Below are 19,836 nucleotides of genomic sequence, written 5' to 3' on the forward strand. Positions count from 1 at the left end.
TCTTTGCTTTAAATTGAGCAATGTCTAGGTCTTTTGCAATTGATGCTTCCATATGTGGGTCTACTTGCTCCTCAACATCCACATCATATGTTAACTCTTTAAGAAGACAACAACTAGACAATTTTGAGATTTCCTTAAGCTTTTCATCAAATTTGATGGGGTACTTCACAAGAGCAAATACAAAAAATGCAACAAACTTAAGCAAAAGTCCGCATTTTTTTGGGTGTAAAGAGCATAACTCAAATGCATAGAAACTATTAAGAGAATGATAACCACATTTCTTGGGGAAGGAAGACTTCTCAACGGATGACCTCCCAATAGGAGTGTGAACTAATCCTTGGAATCCAACTAACCAATAGGATACTCCAACTCTTCAAGCTTTGCAAAGTCTTCCCTGCAAAAGTCCTTTGAGTAGTTCATAACCTGATCAAGATCCCACTCTGGATTGAAAATCTCCATAGCTATTGCAAAGAAGGATAAGTCAATATTGTTTTCAATAAGAAAATCTAGAAGTCTTTCTGAGGCTCTGACCTTTGTAATCCGAGTGAGGCTTGGTGTCCTCACAAGAGATTTTCCATTTTTTGAAGCCTTTTTTGTAGTCTTAGCACTTGTCACACTGACACATGAGTTGCAACTGAAACTTTTGAGGCAACTAATTCCTTGGAAAATGTGGATTTAAGTCTTTTTTAACCTTTCCCAATAACTGTGGAGGGTGACATGGGTGGGTTCTCACTTGACATTTTGAACTAGCACAAATATATAGCAAAAGAAGTTCCTGCAAGAGGCCCAAAAACACTATTCGTGTCGATCCTTACTTCAAGATGATACAACGTGAAGGGAGATAGACATGACCTAGAATGTATTCTTATTGTGCCGTATTAGACAAACCTCGACAGGGTGTCAAAAAGTTTTTTCTTCATAGTATAAATCATAGAATTCTTATGTTTACAGAATAACTTTATTAGGATTTATATGAGTAATTTTCATACATAACTCAGTCATTGTTACCCAAAAACCAACTTAGATATCACTTAGTTTCATAAGTTCTTTTGTAACTACCATACAATTTTCAATTGTACCATGTATATTGACAAAAATTAAGTCTATGGCAACCCACAACTTGATCAGCTGGAAGTAATTGACAGTTTGCAAGCTAAGCCACATTGGTTTAAGAGGAAAATTTGGTTGGAAATCAAGAGAAGTGCCAAAAGTCCACTAGGTTCATGTGGGACCTGAAATAATGGACTTAAATGACTTGTAAGTGACCTAAATGGTCAAAATGATAAGTGGGAGATGAGCAGGGTGAGCCCACATTTTTCGGCGCAAAAAATGGGCCTGCATACCTGTGGCAGATGGAGGATGAGTTGTGGGCTATGGTGCATGCTCCAAAGCATGCAAACTCAAGGCAAACTGGAGCTGAAGAAGGAGATACAAACAAGGAAGGTGAGAGCTCTTCTTACCCATCCATTTGGTATGATGAAAATGAATGGTATGATAGTCCATAAAAGGGGGAAACCTGAGAAAAAGTATTCAGCCTGCTCTTATGTACGTCTTCTCTCATTCTTTTACCATATTCATGGTCCAATGAAACCCGTCTTGTACCCAAGTACTTGAGTGACTTTGGGGCAAGCAAAGGGGAGGATTTTGAAGATGTATGGGCTGTTATGGACTGAAAAAACCAGTCATAAATAGGGCAACCCACTGTTCTTGTCCATTTTGATGAGTAAATAAGTGTTCTATATGGTTGTAAGAGAGGAAATTGACCTTTTAACATCAGGGCTTCACTTGTGAATGATTAGAGGAGCTTATTCATGGGATTATGTGCACTTTTGGAGCTTGATTATGGGTTGGAAATTATTTTTTTAAAACAGGGCTGAAGTTAAATTTATGCTTTATCAATGCATTTCATGAGCTTTTGATCTATATCTTGAATGTATTTGAGTCTACCATCAAAATACTTGTATCTTGGAGTTGTTATCCATCCATGTTCATGAAATGAAAACCATTTGAGCTTGCATTTGAAATATGAATTTGGATTAAAACTGAGATTATCCCTAAATGTATTGGCATATTATCGATATATGCATTTGATGTAATCAAGACAAAGTCTTTCATTCCATTCATGTACGCTAAATAAAAAGAAAAAGCTTGATATCTTCTTTTTCAACTAAGTCATTTCCAAAACCCAAATCTTATCAAACCCCAATCTTTTCTCCTTCTCCAAACCTTGAATCCCACACTTCTCTTCTGCTCTAAAACCCCGGTGGAAGACCTTCAACCCCCAAGACGATGATAGTGGTGAACCCGACGTGAAGGTCAGCAGCACGAAAGAGGAAGTACAATGGGAGAATCATCAAGTTCGGGAGGAGATGCCTTGCAGCAGTTGGTTTGTCTGATGCAAGAAAGCCAACAACAACAATTGCAATTTCAACAGCAGTTGCAACTACAACAACAGCGGAGACAAGATGAAGAGCGGAATGATGTCGCTGCCATTAAAGCTTTGGAAGCAGTTGGGCAGGAGCTCAAGCAAATTAATGGGAAAAATGTGTCCTCTTTTATCCGCCTCTATACTGACAAGATGGTCTTCTTTGGGGTTCCTCATCATGCTTGGAGCCGATACTTTGCCCGTTTGGCTGTGCATGGCCTCCAGGACCGAATTCATGGTCTTTTTCAAAAAGACGAGGGATGGTCCGTATTCAAGAAGGCTCTTCGAGAAGAATTTTTTCTTGAAGATTCTGGCCCCATGACGAAGAAAGTCTTCACTGAATGGGTTGAAAGGACCAATAAGGGACTAACCGCCAACTGGTCTTCATCGCGAATTTGAAAGAAAATTTGCTCAACTAGATCCTGACGATCAGCAGGGTATGGAAAGCCAGAAGATTGAATTATTTCTAAAGGCTGCAGATCCTTTTCTTCAAGAGAAGCTAACTGATCGGCTTGAAGATCCTGACTCTCAGACGGGATTGAAGACTGCTTGGAGCGATATCACTGAAGCAATTAATATGATTGCTCGAAGAGAGCGGATGTGCCTAAGATGGGGATCTACCTCTGCACCAACTGAATCCATGAAGGAGCCTGTTCCTGTATCTCGACCTCCTGTCCCTATGGTCGAGCAACCAAGAAATCCTACTGTTCCACCTCCAAAGAAGGATGTCATGGACGCTAATTAAGAACATGCGGGATTTCCATCTTAATCTAACGGAGATTAATTCCAAGGTGGAAAGGCTTGATGTGAAAGTGAAAGAAAGAGGACGAACAACTGCCCAAAGACCCGTACGAGAAGGCTTGAAAAGATGTTGTATCTGGTGTGATAGCCTACAGCATGATAAGAGGGAGTGCGGTGCATTCCGTGAAGCTGAAGCGTAAAAATTAGTCTTTTGGAAGGATGGTAAAATTCATGCAACTGAAACTAGACTTCCTCTTGAGCCAAATTTCGGTAACGATGGCATGAAGAAAAGACTGGAGGATTTGGCAACAAGAACAGCCTATGCAGCTGTTGATGCAGCTACCTATGGGCTGCAAATTGAGCCAACTAATGAAATTTTTAAAGCATGTAAAACTGATGCAAAATCTAAAGTGTGGATGCAAGCCTTAGATCACATGGAGCAAGGCAAGGCAACCAAAGATGATTTAACTACTACCGTCAATGCATCCGAGGAAGAACCGGATGGACCGAGCCAGTTGATTCATTTTCAGCTTTCGCTCGGTTGGCTGAAATTAATAATCATGAAGTTGTGGTAGAAGAAAAGAGAAGAAGAGATGAAGATGTTGCCAGTCCCTCCTCTTCGGGGCCAACTAAACGTGTGATAAGAAGTAAACCGGATCAGCAGAAGGCTGCTGAAAATCCAGCACCGCCAGAGCTTGATATGGGAGATGCCCCTCAAGCAAAGAAGACGGAAGGAAAAAGAAAAGGCAAACATCCCGGCTACAAGCTGCAGTCTGACATAGAGACTGCGATGGATCTTAAGCAAATCCTAGAAGAAAGGATTCTTGGAAGCAAAATTGAATTTACATTAGGTGAAATTCTCGGAATTGCAAAACGAGGATTTCATGATGTAATAATTGATGTAATTAAACGGAAAAGACAATATGTTGGTGAGGAAACTGAAGAATTTGTGCATGCTTTTTTGCAAGCACTTCATGTGTATTTGCAGGATGAAGAGAAGCTGAAAACTCAAGGGATTCGATTAGAGGCAATCAAAGAATTGATTGCAGCCATAGAAGCCAAAGATGAAGACAACTATGAAGCAGAAATTGAAGAAGCTATTGCAGAGAATGTTATGGTGGGGTCTTCTCAATCCAAAGTGTAGCCCATGCATAAGAACGAAGCTCGTCTTCACAACATGCAAGAAGAAAATAATGGTCATTTTATTCCTAGTAGTCACTACTCCCGTACCCATTGGGCAAGGGCGGCCACTGAAACCGTTGTCAAGATTGGAGAAAAAGAGACTCCATGCATTGCCCTTATCGACCATGGCTCGGAAATCAATGTTATGTCAAGAAGTCTCTACGAGAATGGCTGATGGCCCATAGATATGGACCCAGGATGGCGCATGAAAGCAGCCAATAACTCCTCTGGCGATCTCTATGTGGCATGCCCTTATGTACAAGTTACTATTGGTAATGTAAAAGATGAATTTCATTTCTTTGTTCAAGATTCCTGCAGCTATCCTATCATTCTTGGTCAACCTTTTATTTCTGAGTCTTGTTTGGAGACAAAGGCCCTTGATGATGGTTCATCATATGCTCGGATAAGAAGTAAGGATAATGACAAAGTTGTCCAATTGTTGATAGTATGTGTCAATCATCACCGGAATAGAGATCGATTGAGAGATCATCCTGTACCTCCTAATGCCCGAGAATTTAAGGGTTTTCGAGTAGTACTGCTGTAAGTGGAGGCTATGGCGGTGCTTCGTGCCATAAAAATTTGCCTCCACATGTAAGGGGGGCTATGCCAACAGCTGACTTGCAGGTTTTTACGGCCAATAGTGTGGGTTGTTATAAATAGTTTTCAGCCATGAATAGAGCTAAAAGAAAGCATTTATGTCATGTGGAATGAGAGCTGAAGAAAATTGATGTGTTGGGCTGAAAATGAAGAAATTTCATGGCTATTTCATGGGCTGATTTATAATGATACATTGGCTGAAATACATGCAGCTGTTCATGTAGAAAATCAAGCTGGAAATCAGTCCATACATGTATGCACATTGGATATTTATAACATAATTCAAGAATTTGCAGATCAAGAAGCTTTTGGACAGCCAAACAAGGATGAGGTAAGAGTAGAAACAAAGTATATGACAGTTGATAAGAAGGTCAAGCCGGTGGCTACTCCACTACCTCCCGAAAGTGAAGGACTGGCAGAAAGGGCATCCAAATAGCCAAGCATTCGTGATCCCAAAGATATGGGTCACCAATTTACAGCTGAAAGTTTATAAGAGCTAAAAGTTGGTGAAGACTCTTTTCTCTTGCCAGCTGGAAAGCAAATCTTCATGTAGATATTAAAGAAACATGGAAACGCTTTTTCATTTCAGCCACATGAAATTGGCTATGTGGATCCAAGTGTTGTGGCACCAATGGTAATTTTCACGGTCCCACATGTTCCTTGGAATCTTAAACCAATTCTGATACCAAGGGCTCATTTGCCTAAGTTACTGGAGCTTTTAAATGAAAAGATAAAGATGGGAATATTGGAGCCATCTTCAGCTCCATATTCCAACCGATGGTTTACCGTGCCTAAGAAGAATGGATCTTTGCGATTCATTCAAGATTTACAGCCTGTCAATAAAGTCACTATTAGAAATGTTGGTTTGGGGCCAAATGTTGATGAATTTGCTGAGGCTTTTGCAGGTTAAGCAATTTATTCCATGGGAGATTTATATTCGGGCTATGACCAATTTCAGCTTGCTTTGGAGAGCCGAGACATTACCACAATGAAGACGCCTCTTGGTTTAGTCCGCATGTGTACTCTACCTCAAGGAGCTACAAATTCAGCAGCTCACATGATGAATGCCATGCATAAAGTATTGAGAGATTATATTCCCCAACTAACTCTTCCTTTCCTTGATGATGTACCGATCAAAGGATGTGAAGTTCATGAGAAGAATGAAAAACTCAATGAGCTTGGATGTCGCAAGTTTGTTTCCGATCATATTAATGATTGTGCTCAAATCTTGTCTAAATTGGAAGAAGTCCAGCTTACTCTTTCAGGTGCTAAATCTGTTTTTGGAGTCGAAGATGTTCTTGTGGTAGGGCATATGTGTGGTCTATATGGTCAAAAGCCTTCTCCAACCAAGATTGATGCTATCAACAAAATGCAGAAAATATGCATAAATGTTTCAGAGGTGAGAAAATTTCTTGAAGCATGTGCCTTCTATCTTATTTGAATCCCACACTCTTCTTCTGCTCTAAAATCCCAGTGGAAGACCTTCAACCCCCAACACAACGACAACGGTGCAATCATTGCATGTGAAAAGACAAAGTGCCATGCTATCACGCCATATCAGAAGCTACCGCACAAATTGAACACAAAGGAGCATGGGAAGTTGTAGGATAGCACTGTTGATGAAGACGATCAGGTGGACAAGAAGAGGTGACAGAGCGGCTTGCGCGATGGAGCGTTAAAACAATGATGGGAGAAGATGGTGACAAGCATTACAAGATAGGCCTTATACCGACATTTGAAGCAATGAAAATACAAATAACAAAATTTTTCCCCATCGTCGCAAAAAGCGTCATTATTGGCGACGCCATAGAAGAGTCGGTATTACCATCGCTATCAGCGTCCATATTGGCATCGCTATCAGCGTCACAAAATGAGACGCTGATAGCGACGCCAATACCGACACTGATAGCGATGGTTTGCAACGTACATAACGACGCCAATAACGACGCGAGCAATAAAATTTGCGACGCTAATAGCGATGGTAACAGGGAAAAAAAATTTCCGGCAAGGCAGTAAGCTGCCCTGCCACATATAGCACTGTGTGCTTTATGAGAGCCATACAAAATAGTTTCTGCACTACTGTGTACAATGCGCTTGCAAATAAAAACAATGTATACTGAAATCATAAAACTGATACATGAAATAAATACATGATCTCATAAAAAGCGATTGGTACAATCATGACAGGATATCACTAATACATAGAAAATGTCTACATAGATTAGGCGACTCAAAAATAAAGGTGTGTGAGCTCCATGGATCCAAGGACGAGCTACGCATCCTCGTTCCCCGAAAGCTCGTCCCGCTGCAAGGGAGCATCGAACGGACTTTGCAGAAAAAGAAACAACACATCAGTCCACCATACAATAGTGCATTCAAATATCTCATGGTAACTCTACGGACAAGAAAGACGAGTGACTTACAAGGCCGTCGCGTCTATACAATCGGTCGATCAATGCAGTGAGACTGTGCCTCTTTGCATATCGAGTCTCAAGGCTAGTCGGATCGCGATTTGTAATGGAGTGCTGCAAAGAAAACAAAATGCTAACTGTTAGAAACATGATTGTCAGTACAAAGAATATTTCAAAAAAATAAACAAGAAAAACAAAAGAAAAACTTACAAAGTCCTCCAAATATGTCCTGTGGCCACCACTCACAAGATGATGGACCACTCCGGCCTCGAGTCATGCCCTCGCTGCCTCGCGCTATTGACTCCAACGTCCTGGAGAATCTGTAGCCTCCTCCCTCAGTCGGCGCCAGTCATCTGTATCTAACCACTCGGGCTTTGCAGCCCCACTCTTGATTGCCTTGCGTGCGTCGGATCGTCTATGTGACATGTATGCACGCATGCAATCCATCATCCAGCCCATAGAGAATCTATCTACTGCGGCTGGCACTGAAAACTCCTCATGCAAGGATGCTACTATATAGTCCTTGCTCCCCTCCGGTATGTTCTTCCAATGATCCAAGACGTTGTGCCGAAAAACTTGTTGGCACAACTCTCTCATGCGAGCCATCACCCTCCTTCCCTCATCGTTCATGATGATGGCTCCTGACCTACTATCGACTAGATATCCATAACCCCCTGGAGTCTACCTAAGATGGGTCCTCTCCCATCTGCGTCCATGCTCCTGGGCATATCCAGGAGACCCCTGTGCATCCGGTGTACCAACGGGGGTAATATCTCTCGGAGTGGCACCCACAGGGGTGCCACCTGCTGACGTCTGCGCAAAAGCCGGAGTAACTAGAGTAGATGTCCTCACAGGTGTGACAAATCCTGAAGGTGATGCAGCTCCAGCTAAACGACGAGACAGAGACACCGCATCCGTGTCTCCGCAACATCCACGAGAGCGAGGAGTCGCACCTATATCTCGTGTCGATCGTGGGCTCACTACCTCTGTATCTCTGCAGCATCCCCCTGATCCCGATGCACTCCCTCCCTCTGGCCCAAGTCGTGAGTGTCGAGCTCGTCTGCTCGAAGCCAAAGCATCCGATCGCGGTGAAGTAGATCTAGCAGAGCGCCCTGACGAAGACTGAGACAGCTCCTGGTCTGCCATCTCTTTGAATCTGGCAATCTAGTCTGGAGACATGCGTGCGAAGATGTCCTGTAATTCCTCATCGCTCATCCCTCGACTCATCCTGAAAATGTCACCTGCACAGACAAAAAATGATGTTAGAATAATCAATTTAAATCTTACAAAGCACAGTAATATAAATCATTAAAAAAAAATCTCACTTAAAATGCATATCTTATGTACCCTTATAAGCAATTGGTCAATGAATTGAGTAAGTGGATGCTCCATGTATGAAGTATCCTATGGTCCCATGTTAATCTCCTGACACAACTCCACATACACTGGAAGGTCGATAGACATGTCACCACAAAAAAATGAGTCCGCCTCATTCTCAAAGAATTCTTGGACTCCTGTATTTTCATCATTGTTAGCCGATGCTAGCTCCAAGCTTTCGATGGCCTCCACCCCTTGCAATATCGATCCCTCTATTTGCATATTATCTTCATCTATGCTTGGAACATCGCTTTGATCATATACTCTCGCACTTTGGGGAGTTGAAGGTATAACATACCACCATTGAGGTTGTCGGGGGTTTAGATAGAAGATTACCTGTTCACAAACACGTACAAGAGAGTTTAAACCATTGTGACATAAACCATATTGTAATACAATTAGCAAGCAAATGAGTCCATGCACCTGTTCACAATGGGCCGGTAACACAAAGGTGTCGCGCAAATCCATCATTTTTTTTTCAGAATCTATTTCAAGAAATCCAAATGGACATCGTTGAACTATTGCTCCAACTCCTCCAAGTACCACTTTGAACCACTGCACATCGAATAGTATCATGGAGAAGCTATGGTAATGCATCTTAACAATACTTTGCAAGTTCCAAAAATACTCCATCTCATCCACAACCGTGTTTGGATCCGTTGCTCGTCGTCGGCTCTCTTGCTTGAACCTTACCATGACACCACAGTCCATTGTGGAGCGCATTTTGACAATATGCTCCACGCGAAAATGCCGTCCGCACGACCACGCTGCACTATATATTTTGTACTACATCCCCTCGAGAATTCCCACTCGAGAATTCCCACTCTTCCATTGAGACCTTTGTCCCTTCGCAAGACACTGAGGTCAAGGCTCCATGCAACCATCGCGTTGACATAAACCGCGGCATCTCCTCCATGCCTTCGGGATATCAAATCGGTCGATGATGCATACTACGTCGGAATTCAGCTCGTGCTTCCTCTCGATCTTGCCTAGCAATCTGGTACTTGGTGAGCCACGTCTCCATAGAGGCATGGTGCAACATACAAAAGCAATTCACATTCTCTTCCATTGAGGCATCCATTCTTTTTTCTATCCCATTTCCAACCACCACATCTCCAGTCAGTCTATCATCGTCCTTCAGCGACCATAGCATTTCATTGTCTAATTCCACCATTGGTAGCCATTGTGAAATATGCACTAGCGCCTCAAACACCAACCAACCTTCAGCCATGCTACCTTCTGGCCGAGCTCATTGTCGCACAAAGCCTTTCAGGGTTTTCATGAAGCGCTCCAAGAAGAACATCCATCGTGTATGGATAGGTCCAGCAATCTCCACTTCATCCACAAGATACACAAGAAGGTAGATTTGTATTGCGAGCATGCTGGTGGGCAGGTATTTCTCAAAGAGACAAACCGTCTCCATTGCTTCCTGCCTCACGGATTCAATAGAGGACGTCTTAATCTCCTTCTATGAGATCCATTGCACCAAAGACGACAACCTGTAAATAGCCCCATGTATTTCTGGAGTAAGACATCTTGCGATCGCGATCGGTAGTACAAAGTGCCACAAATGAGAAAGAATTATGAATAATGGCTACATTCCAAATAGCAAAATGCCCATGCTAATTACAATCCATTCGTAGTACAAACCTGACATATCTTATGCCAGTCATGGGATTTTAGCCCTGATAATTGGTTGTCTTTAGAAAATGCGGACATGAGAAAATGCATCATACCCGTCAGAGTGCGGATAGACTTGATTACTTCTTCACAATGCGCTCTTCTTTAATGGACAATACCCAAGGAGCGCAAGGAAGCTGCACGCGATCATCAGCACTCGATTGCGGCCAAAGCGCCTCCATCTTATTTACCTCCTTCAAATCCATTCGTGCCCCTATAGTGTCTCTCTTTCCTGTTCTGGTCCCATAACAAGCTACCCACATTCTTGAAAATATGCATGGGATCTTGACCTGTAAGTGGGTCCAATATGGCAACTTGTAGAAAACTAAGAACCGTCGCATTCTATTTGGATGTGATTCCGCATGGACCATTTTCAGCTCGTACCAGCTTGCGGCATTCATACGTGTTGGAGGTCTTCCAAGGAAACCTTTCTTGAGTTCATGATCCTCAGACAAGAAAGAAGCGTGTCCTTGATATACCATCTTCTTCATGGTTCGTGACCTTCGGGAGTCTAATTGTGGCCCGCACAATGGACATGCATGATATAGCCTGAGGTAACCAGACCTGTTCCAACACCACGACCTAGTGAATACTTGGTTGAACGAGATAAAATATAGATATTACCAGCGAGAACGGAGGCCTGCTCACCTGAGCACTCTCCCAATCTCGGAAAGTCATGCATCGACCACATGAGAATGGCTCGAATATTGGCTGACCATTGACCATCGCGCCTCCTCATATCTTGCACGGTGACCCCCTCCTCCCACAAAATCTTAAGCTCATCGACTAATAGAAGAAGATACACGTCCATATTTTTTACTTTGTAGCGGCCTGGGATGAGCAAGCTAAGGATGAGATGTCATTTCTTCGTAGAAAGCCATGGAGGGATATTATAGTTGACAAGGACTATAGGCCACACACTGTAAGAAGTTGAGCGCAGACCGAATGGGTTCACGCCATCCATTGCAAGACCGAGCCGAAGATTCCTTGGCTCTCGGGCAAAGCCTGGGAAGGTTGAGTCAATATGGCTCCATGCGCGCGAATCCCCTGATATTCGTTGAACTCCATCCGTGGATCTATTCTGCGCATGCCACGTTGTCAAGCTCGTCATGCCGAACATACGAAACATGTGGTTTATGCGGAGGATGAGTGGAAAGTGTCTGAGAGCTTTTTGAGGGATGGTTTGCCCTTGCAAGTCCTGTCGATACCTGTGAGCACCACATTTTGGACATGTCTCCATAGTCTCGTATTCTCCTCGAAATAGTATGCAATCGTTGATACATGCATGGATGTTATTGTAGTCCATGCCAAGCTTCCATAAAACATGTTGTGCATCATCACGAGACTCGAGCATAGTATTTGTAGGTGGTAATATATGATATTTCAATAACTTGAAAAAAAATCATAAAACACCTTGAAAAAGCACAAATGTTTGTAATAATAGTGCCGAAAAAAAATATTCAATGAAGCGTATGTACAAGGTACCTGAACAACTCGGTCACACTCGTATCGCTCCACTCGTATTTTGCTTGCACACTTAAGAGTGCAAGCAGTGTCTTCAGCCGAGATACTCGGCACCCATCATATAATGGTATGGATGCTTCCTCTCTAAGCGGATCAAAAGTCTCGACATCCATGGGAATCATTGCATCGATCATTGCCTCGATCTCAGGCTCTAAGATTGTAGGTAGGTCTAGAAGGTTGCATATCTCCTCTGGCATTGACAGTATAGATTGGCCTTGCGAGTGGTGGATTGGCTCTTGCACTCCATCCATCGCACGCCCACGTACTCTTCTAATTGGCCGCAAAGGGTGCACTCCCCCTTGGGTCGAGACATCACTTCCCTGGATAGAAAATTTGCCAGCAAGTCCCAATCTTATTGTATATGGTATTCAATTAGCTTGCAAGTACAATGCATGATTGATATTAACTTCAAATTACCGTTTGTTGAAAATCCGCAATCGCCTGATCAATGATCTCAGATTGAAACTCGCCAAATCGTCGTACGTGTTCTATAGACAATCGATATTTTCGTCTAATTGCCAACTTGTATTGAGAGCAAGGACATGGGACACGCTGATTAAGACACGCCTCGCGATCTTGAACAACAGGACCTTCTTCGTTTTCCATTTTGTCTACGTTACAACAAACAATTTGTTTTTGTTATCATTCTTTTCTTTTCGTAGATTGTTATCCTCTCCTTCCATCACTATCTTTTTCTATGACCTAGCATATAGTATCATAGAACACTAGTATTTAGTACCTAGTACTCAGTACCTAGCACATAATATTTCATTTTCTCTCTTCCTCTCCCTCTCTCATTTTCTCTCCCTCCCTCGCCCTCACCCTCTCTTTCTCTCTTTCCCTATTAGGTTTAATGATATTTCTTTTTTTATCTCTCCTCTCTCTCTCTCATTTCCTTTTTCTTTCTCCTCTCCCTCTCTCATTTCCTCTCCCTCCCTCACCCTCACCCTCTCTTTTTCTCTTTCCCTATTAGGTTTAATGATATTTCTATTTTTCTCTCTCCTCTCTCTCTCTCTCATTTCATTTTCTCTCTCCTCTCCCTCTCTCTTTTTCTCTCTTCCTCTCTCTCTCTCATTCCTCTCCCTCGCCCTCTCTCATTCCTTTTTCTCTCTCCTCTCTCTCTCATTTCTTTTTCTCTCTCCTCTCCCTCTCATTCCTCTCCCTCCCTCTCTCTTTTTCTCTCTCCTCTCTCTCTCTCATTCCTCTCCCTCCCTTGCCCTCTCTCATTCCTTTTTCTCTCTCCTCTCTCTCCCATTTCCTTTTTCTCTCTCCTCTCCCTCTCTCATTTCCTCTCCCTCCCTCGCCCTCACCCTCTCTTTCTCTCTTTCCCTATTAGGTTTAATGGTTTTTCTCTCTTTTCCTCTCTCCTCTCTCTCTCTCTCTCTCTCATTTTTTTCTCTCCTCTCCCTCTCATTTCGTTTTCTCTCTTCCTCTCCCTCTCTAATTTCCTCTCCCTCTCTCGCCCTCACCCTCTCTTTCTATCTCTCTTTCCCTATTAGGTTTAATGATTTTTCTCTGTTTTTCTCTCTCCTCTCTCTCTCTCTCATTTTTTCTTCTCTCTCCTCTCCCTCTCTCATTTACCTTTCTCTCTTTCTCTCTCTCTCTCATTTCCTGTCCCTTCTTCACCCTGACCCTCTCTTTTTCTCTTTCTCTATTATTTTTAATAATTTTTTCTCATTTTCTCTCTCCTCTCTCTCTCTCTCTTCTCTCTTCCTCTCCCTCTCTCATTTCCTCTCCCTCCCTAGCCATCACCCTCACCCTCACCCATACCCTCGCTCTATTTGCCTATTATGTTTAACATCTTATCTCTTTTTCTCTCTCCTCTCATTCTCTCTTTTTTCTCTCTCCTCTCCCTCTCTCATTTCCTTTTGCTCTCTTCCTCTCCTTCTCTCATTTCTTCTCCCTCCCTCTCGTTCTCTCATTTCCCTATTATGTTTTTGTTTCTCCCCCCTCTCCCTCTCGCTCTCCCTCTCTCATTTTCTCTCTCTTCCTCCCCCTCCCTCTCTCATTTCCTCTTCCCCTCGCTCTCCCTCTCTTTAATTTCCCTCTCTTTTTCCCTCTCCCTCTCCCTCATTTCTTCTCCCTTTCTCATTACATATAAATTATACAAAAAATAAATAAAAAAGAGAGAGAATACACTCTCCCTCTCTCATTCCCTCTCTCTCTTTCTCTCTCATTTTCTCCCCCTCCCTCTCCCATTTCCTCCCTCTCCCTCTCTTTAATTTCACTCTCTTTCTCCCTCTCCCTCTCCCTCATTTCTTCTCCCTCTCACATTATATACAAATTATACAAAAATTAAATAAATAAGAGAGAGAATACACTCTCCCTCTCTCTCGTTCTCTCATTTCATTCCCCTCCCTCTTCCATTTCCTCCCTCTCACTCTCCCTTCCTCCCCCTCTCCCTCCCTCCCCCATTTCCTCCCTCTCCCTCTCTTTCTCTCTTATTTCCTCTCCCTCTCTCAGTATATATACACAAATTATAAAAGCAAAAGGGAGAGGGAGAGAGAGAATGCACTCTCCCTCTCTCATTTCCTCCCCATCCCTCTCCCTCTCCCTCTCCCTCTCCCTCTCCCTCTCCCTCTCCCTCTCTTTCTCTTTCTCTCCCTCTCTTGTTTCCTCCCCCCTCCCTCTCCCTCTCTTTCTCTTTCTCTTTATCTTTCTCTTTCTCTCATTTCATCCCCCTTCCTCTTCCATTTCCTCTCTCTTCCTCCCCCTCCCTCTCCCTCTCCCTCTCTTTCTCTCTCATTTCCTCTCCCTCTCAATATATATACACAAATTATAAAAGCAAAAGGGAGAGGGAGAAAGAGAATGCACTCTCACTCCCTCTCCCTCTCTCATTTCCTCCCTCTCCCTCTCCCTCTCTTTCTCTTTCTCTTTCTCTTTCTCTTTCTCTTTCTCTTTCTCTCTCTTTCTCTCTCTCCCTCTCCCTCTCCCTCTCTTTCTCTCTCATTTCCTCTCCTAAACAAGCAAAAGAGAAAGAGAATTAAACCCTAAACAAGCAAAAGAAGGAGAGAATGGACTCATCGATGAGATATGGCGAGGGTTTGGTGACTCCTCTTCACGATGAAAGCTCCTCCTCTCCTTTGCGAACGACGATGGCAGCGGCGGCGGTGGCGGCAAGCCTTCTTCCTCTCCCTCTCTCATGGCAATCGCTCTCTCTCTCTCGCTCTCCCTCTCAAAACGATCGATGAAAATGCGCGAAATGAACCTCCACTCGATTTCAGCCTGTTTTTTTTCCCTGTGGGGCGTTGCTATTTGCGCCCCTATTTGTAGCGACGCAAATAGCGATGCCGCTACCTGCGTCGCTACTTGCCGTCGCTATAGGTTTAAATCCTTGTAGTGAAGAGGAAGATGACGTAAACGGTAGGCAAAAACATCAACAAGGACAATGGGAGAAGACAATGAGCATTAGAATGACGTTAAAGTGACTGACGGGATGGCATGTTGACAAATACTCGTGTCAAATGATAAGTTTATAGATGCATCATATGCGTTTTCCTTATGTTTAAGCAAGGTAAGAGATGTTGAGAGAGAGTTACAGGCTGCTGACAATGAGTTTGACCAATTTCAAGAGAATCTTGGAATCTCCAATTTTGGAAGGGAGGAGTCGAAATATGTTAAGGAACTCAAGCATATATCAAGGAGACATCAAATAGTTTATGGAGTCCAAGTAAACTTGAGAGTGATAAAAATCAAACGGTAATGCTTTCTTCTGTTTTTGTGAAACCACATACATATTTTCATTTTTTTCTTTCTAACTTCTAGTTTTATATTTGGATATTGTAGATGAAGATAATTTCTTGGGAAGAGGCAAAGGATCAAGAATTGGTGGTAGTTTTGTAAAGGATGTTGCACTTGGGCATTACATATCAAGGATTAATCCCAATGTTCTGTTGGTTTTGCATAGTATCCACCCCTAAATCTACATGCTTCTTTCCTTGTAATTGTAACATGTTAGCTTTGTCCTTGTCCAACAATGCTCGATGGTGTATACTCCTCCAACATAAGTAAACAGGATCTAGTTGAATAGTAAGTTTATACTTGCGTGGTGGGGTTGCACTTGTGTCACTAGAATAGATATTGATAAACATTTTGGTGGAGAACCCTTAACGAGGCAACAATGTCACAGAGAAGGAAAAAGAACAAAGATACAAAAAATGAATGTCGAGGAACAAATGAGTGTCTTTTGGTGTGAAAATTCAAAAATACAAAATTTTGCGAGTTCCAAGAGAATAAGACTAAAAAGGTGACCCTTAACGTCCATTAAAGAATAAATGGCCGACCTCTTCAATGAATCATATATTCTCTCATTAATCACATCCAGGTAGCCAAATTTGGAGGGTTTTTTCTTTCAAAACCTCCTCTACTTAGCAACTTAACCATTTTTTCCAAATGCCTTTTTGAAACGTTTTTGGCCCTAATGGACTCAAGAATTGATGTATATGCAAATGCATATAGACACAAACTTTTATGAAGTATACAGAAACTATTGTTGGGATTTGAATCTACTTGGTTTCCTATTATTACAATATTTTACCTTACCTCTTTCTTTTCATATTCCTTCTTACACATCTATCTCTCTATGTTATGAGCTCTTCTTTCTTAAGGCCCAGTGTGTTTTAACTTTTGGCCATACATGCCAAGTCTCTTGACAATGCCCATTGTTTGGATAAAGTTGTGGCTAGGGTGAGTAGTATTGTGAGGTGTTGCTTGTAATATTAAGAGATTCATAGCTCATGCTTCTCTTATCATGGTTCCTCTTGGGGTTCCCATAATAAATGGAGTGGAAGTTGGGTGTGCATTAATTGTCAATTTCGTTGTGTGTTGAGTATGGAGGGTAGTTGTTGTGTTGCTAGGGAATTCATAGCTATCCTTTTTATACTTTTTGGAGAGTGAGAGGGGGGGAGGGGGTATGTATATGCACATTAATGAGAGCAAGGTATGCTTCTCAAAAGCTATATGCTAATGCAAAGGTACACCTAAGGATGTACGAGGATTGACATTGTTTATGTTAATGTGTTACCCAATGGCCATTGTGATTACTTCTATGAAGAATCTTTTCAAGCTCTTTATTTTTAAACAAAGATTTATTCTTATTATTTTATGTACCTAATTTTTCTCTCTCTACTTCTCACTCACCCTAGTGCCATCAAATCAACCATGAAAGCAAAGCAAAAAGGCATTTAAGGAATAGATTAGTCATTGCAATTAAGACCACTTAAAACCTTGCCCTTCAAGAATCACTTTAGCTTGGATTCAACACTTCTATCCGAAACCTATGTTTGATATCTCCTTATGATCTTCTCCAAGCACCCTTTTCCTCCATGACAACAATTCTTCCAATCATCATCCATGACATTTCCAAGCTCTATCGATGTCATTAGGCAAAAGAACTAATGTAGTCATCTTATAACTAAATAACTACCTAAGTACTCACATGCACTCACATAATATTTTCACAATAACCTAAACATGGTTTGATACTCAAGTGTGGGAAACACTCTAGGCTTTCTTAGATCAACCCATCTCTGAAACCAACAATATATGTCCTATGCACTAAAATCAAAGACTAGCACTACCCTTAAGGAGCAAATGCATTTGAAGTTTTCATTGCAAGTGCAAAAGATATCACGGATCCTAAACCATCACCTACCTTTCAAATAACAACTCTTCAATACTCTACAACTTACAAGTCAACTCTAATGCCTATTAAAGTTTATATAACAAGGGAGCGATCAATCAAGTGTACCATCAACAATGGAATGCTCTTCCATAGCCTTGTCATCACTAGCCATAACTTCATTCACCAACTACTAAGTGCCAAGAAGCATTCTTCATTAACAACTACCATCACCCCTCCAACATCATGACCATCCTTGGCATTTCACGTCTATGCACATGATGAAGCATGCTACCTATTGGGGGGGGGGGGGGGGGGGGGGACTAATGTTAAACTTAAAGAGTGAAGAAGAATGCAAGGTCAAAGAGGAAGTATGCAAGTCAAAGTTTTGATATAAATTTGGAAATGTTTTTTTAATAAATTTCATTATGTTAATTTAGGCACTGTCATACACAATGGGAAACTATAATATATTCAAATTATTTGGGTTTTATTATTAATTTGTAATATTATTTTAGAACCAAGATCACTCTCATCTAAGTAGTGACATCTCCTAGAGTTAGATAGAAAGACCTAAAATGAATGTGAGGTTACAAGCATGAAACTTCTATTCACTTTGGGTTAGAAGAGGTCCAATCACCTTAAGGTGCATGCACAAATCAAAGAGGATTGGCCAAAAGCCCAAAAAATAGATAGGGTGCCTAATTTATTAAAGGAAATCCTAACCCTAATCCTAATGTATAAAAAAACAAATAGTGTATGAAAGAGCTCATTCTTGTGTGTGCAACTTTGAGAGTAACCCTTCTCCTTGCTTCCATCTCATCTTTTTGTGAACCTTGTTGAGAGTGATTGAGAGTGTGAAAGTGTGAGTAGAAGTGTAGGACTTGGAGAGCGAAGCTCTTCTCCCTTTTTTCTTCTTCTCTTCTTCCCCTTCTTCTTCAATAGCTTGGAGGGCATGAGAGGTAAAGTGTAAGGTTGAGATTGCCACTTCTCTTTCTTCTCGATTTTTTCTCTTTTCATCAGAGCAATAGTGGATCTGATTGAATGCAATGGAGTAGCATAAAGTAGATCAAGAGGTTCCACTTGGATCATGATACCACCAATGAACCTTTGAAGTTCTTTCCACTCGAATTGTGATGGTGATGTCAATGTGCATTTTAACTCTTAAAAGAATAAGAGTCTGTCTAATGTCCCGGCATCATTGGAGCAAAGGAATATGCAAAAAGAAATTCAAAAGTGAGGAGAATGAGAGATCTATATTAAGCTTCAAGGAAAAAATGTTTATCTAAAGCATGCAAATTGTTTAGAGCATAAATAATTCATTAAAGTATGGAAGAACTTTGAGAAAATGACAATGAGGTTGCAAGGGAGTATGGGCTTGACAAAAATGTTATCCTCCATTCTCAAATAATTCGTGGGCCTCTTACTTTTCATGGATAAAAAATTATCCTTTAAAAACTTGAACATGCTCTCTATTGGGATTTTAATAAATTAGGTAAATAGAAAAAAGTAACATTTATTTGTACTATTAAAGCAACTCTCTTTCTAGTTGTTGAGAGCCCTTCTCTCTCTAGAACTAAAATCCCTAAACATGAGTTAAAGTCTATCCCTAAATGAACTCTTGCAAGAAGTGGAAGAATATTGATGTGGTAATCATGGCTCCTCCAAAGTAGAGTGATATAGGGGCAAGTGTCCCCCCTTGGTTAAGTAACCTTCGCAAGATTAGTTTAAGTTCAAAGAAGGGAATCATGTGCTAAGAAGACCTGTGAGACTTTACTCCAAACCAATTTAATCTAAAGGATAAAGAAAGTGCAACCAAATCAAGGTATTAGGTCAGTTGAATATTAAAGCATTCTATTGGTTTGACAAAAAACCCCTTATTTATATTCCCAAATCTTATGCCAACATGAACTCCCTTCAAACTCAATAAGAGGTGGGTCCTTCAAAAGAGTGCCTCTCAATGGTCTTTTAGATTACACATATCTAGAAGTCTTCACATTCTAGCAAAAGCTTCCTTCATCTAGTGGTTGATCCTTCACCAAGCTCTTTAGAATAGTGAAAGGGCTTCAAAATAATTTGTATTAGTTGTGCGTAATATCCTAGATGAATGGGAAAGTTGAGTCCATCCCATCCTTTCTCGAATTTCCCCTATAATAATTAAGGGTTTGATTTACTCCATTGTTTTGCCAAATGCCATCTCACTCGAGTAAGCTTAAATGGAAGGGTCTATTGATCTTTAGAATTGGCTTAGACACCTATCTGTGGAATATTGGGATTGC

Source organism: Lygodium microphyllum, chromosome 22 (assembly GCF_053477565.2).
Source record: "Lygodium microphyllum isolate KBCC chromosome 22, Lygodium_microphyllum_v1.1.10, whole genome shotgun sequence".
NCBI lineage: Eukaryota > Viridiplantae > Streptophyta > Polypodiopsida > Schizaeales > Lygodiaceae > Lygodium > Lygodium microphyllum.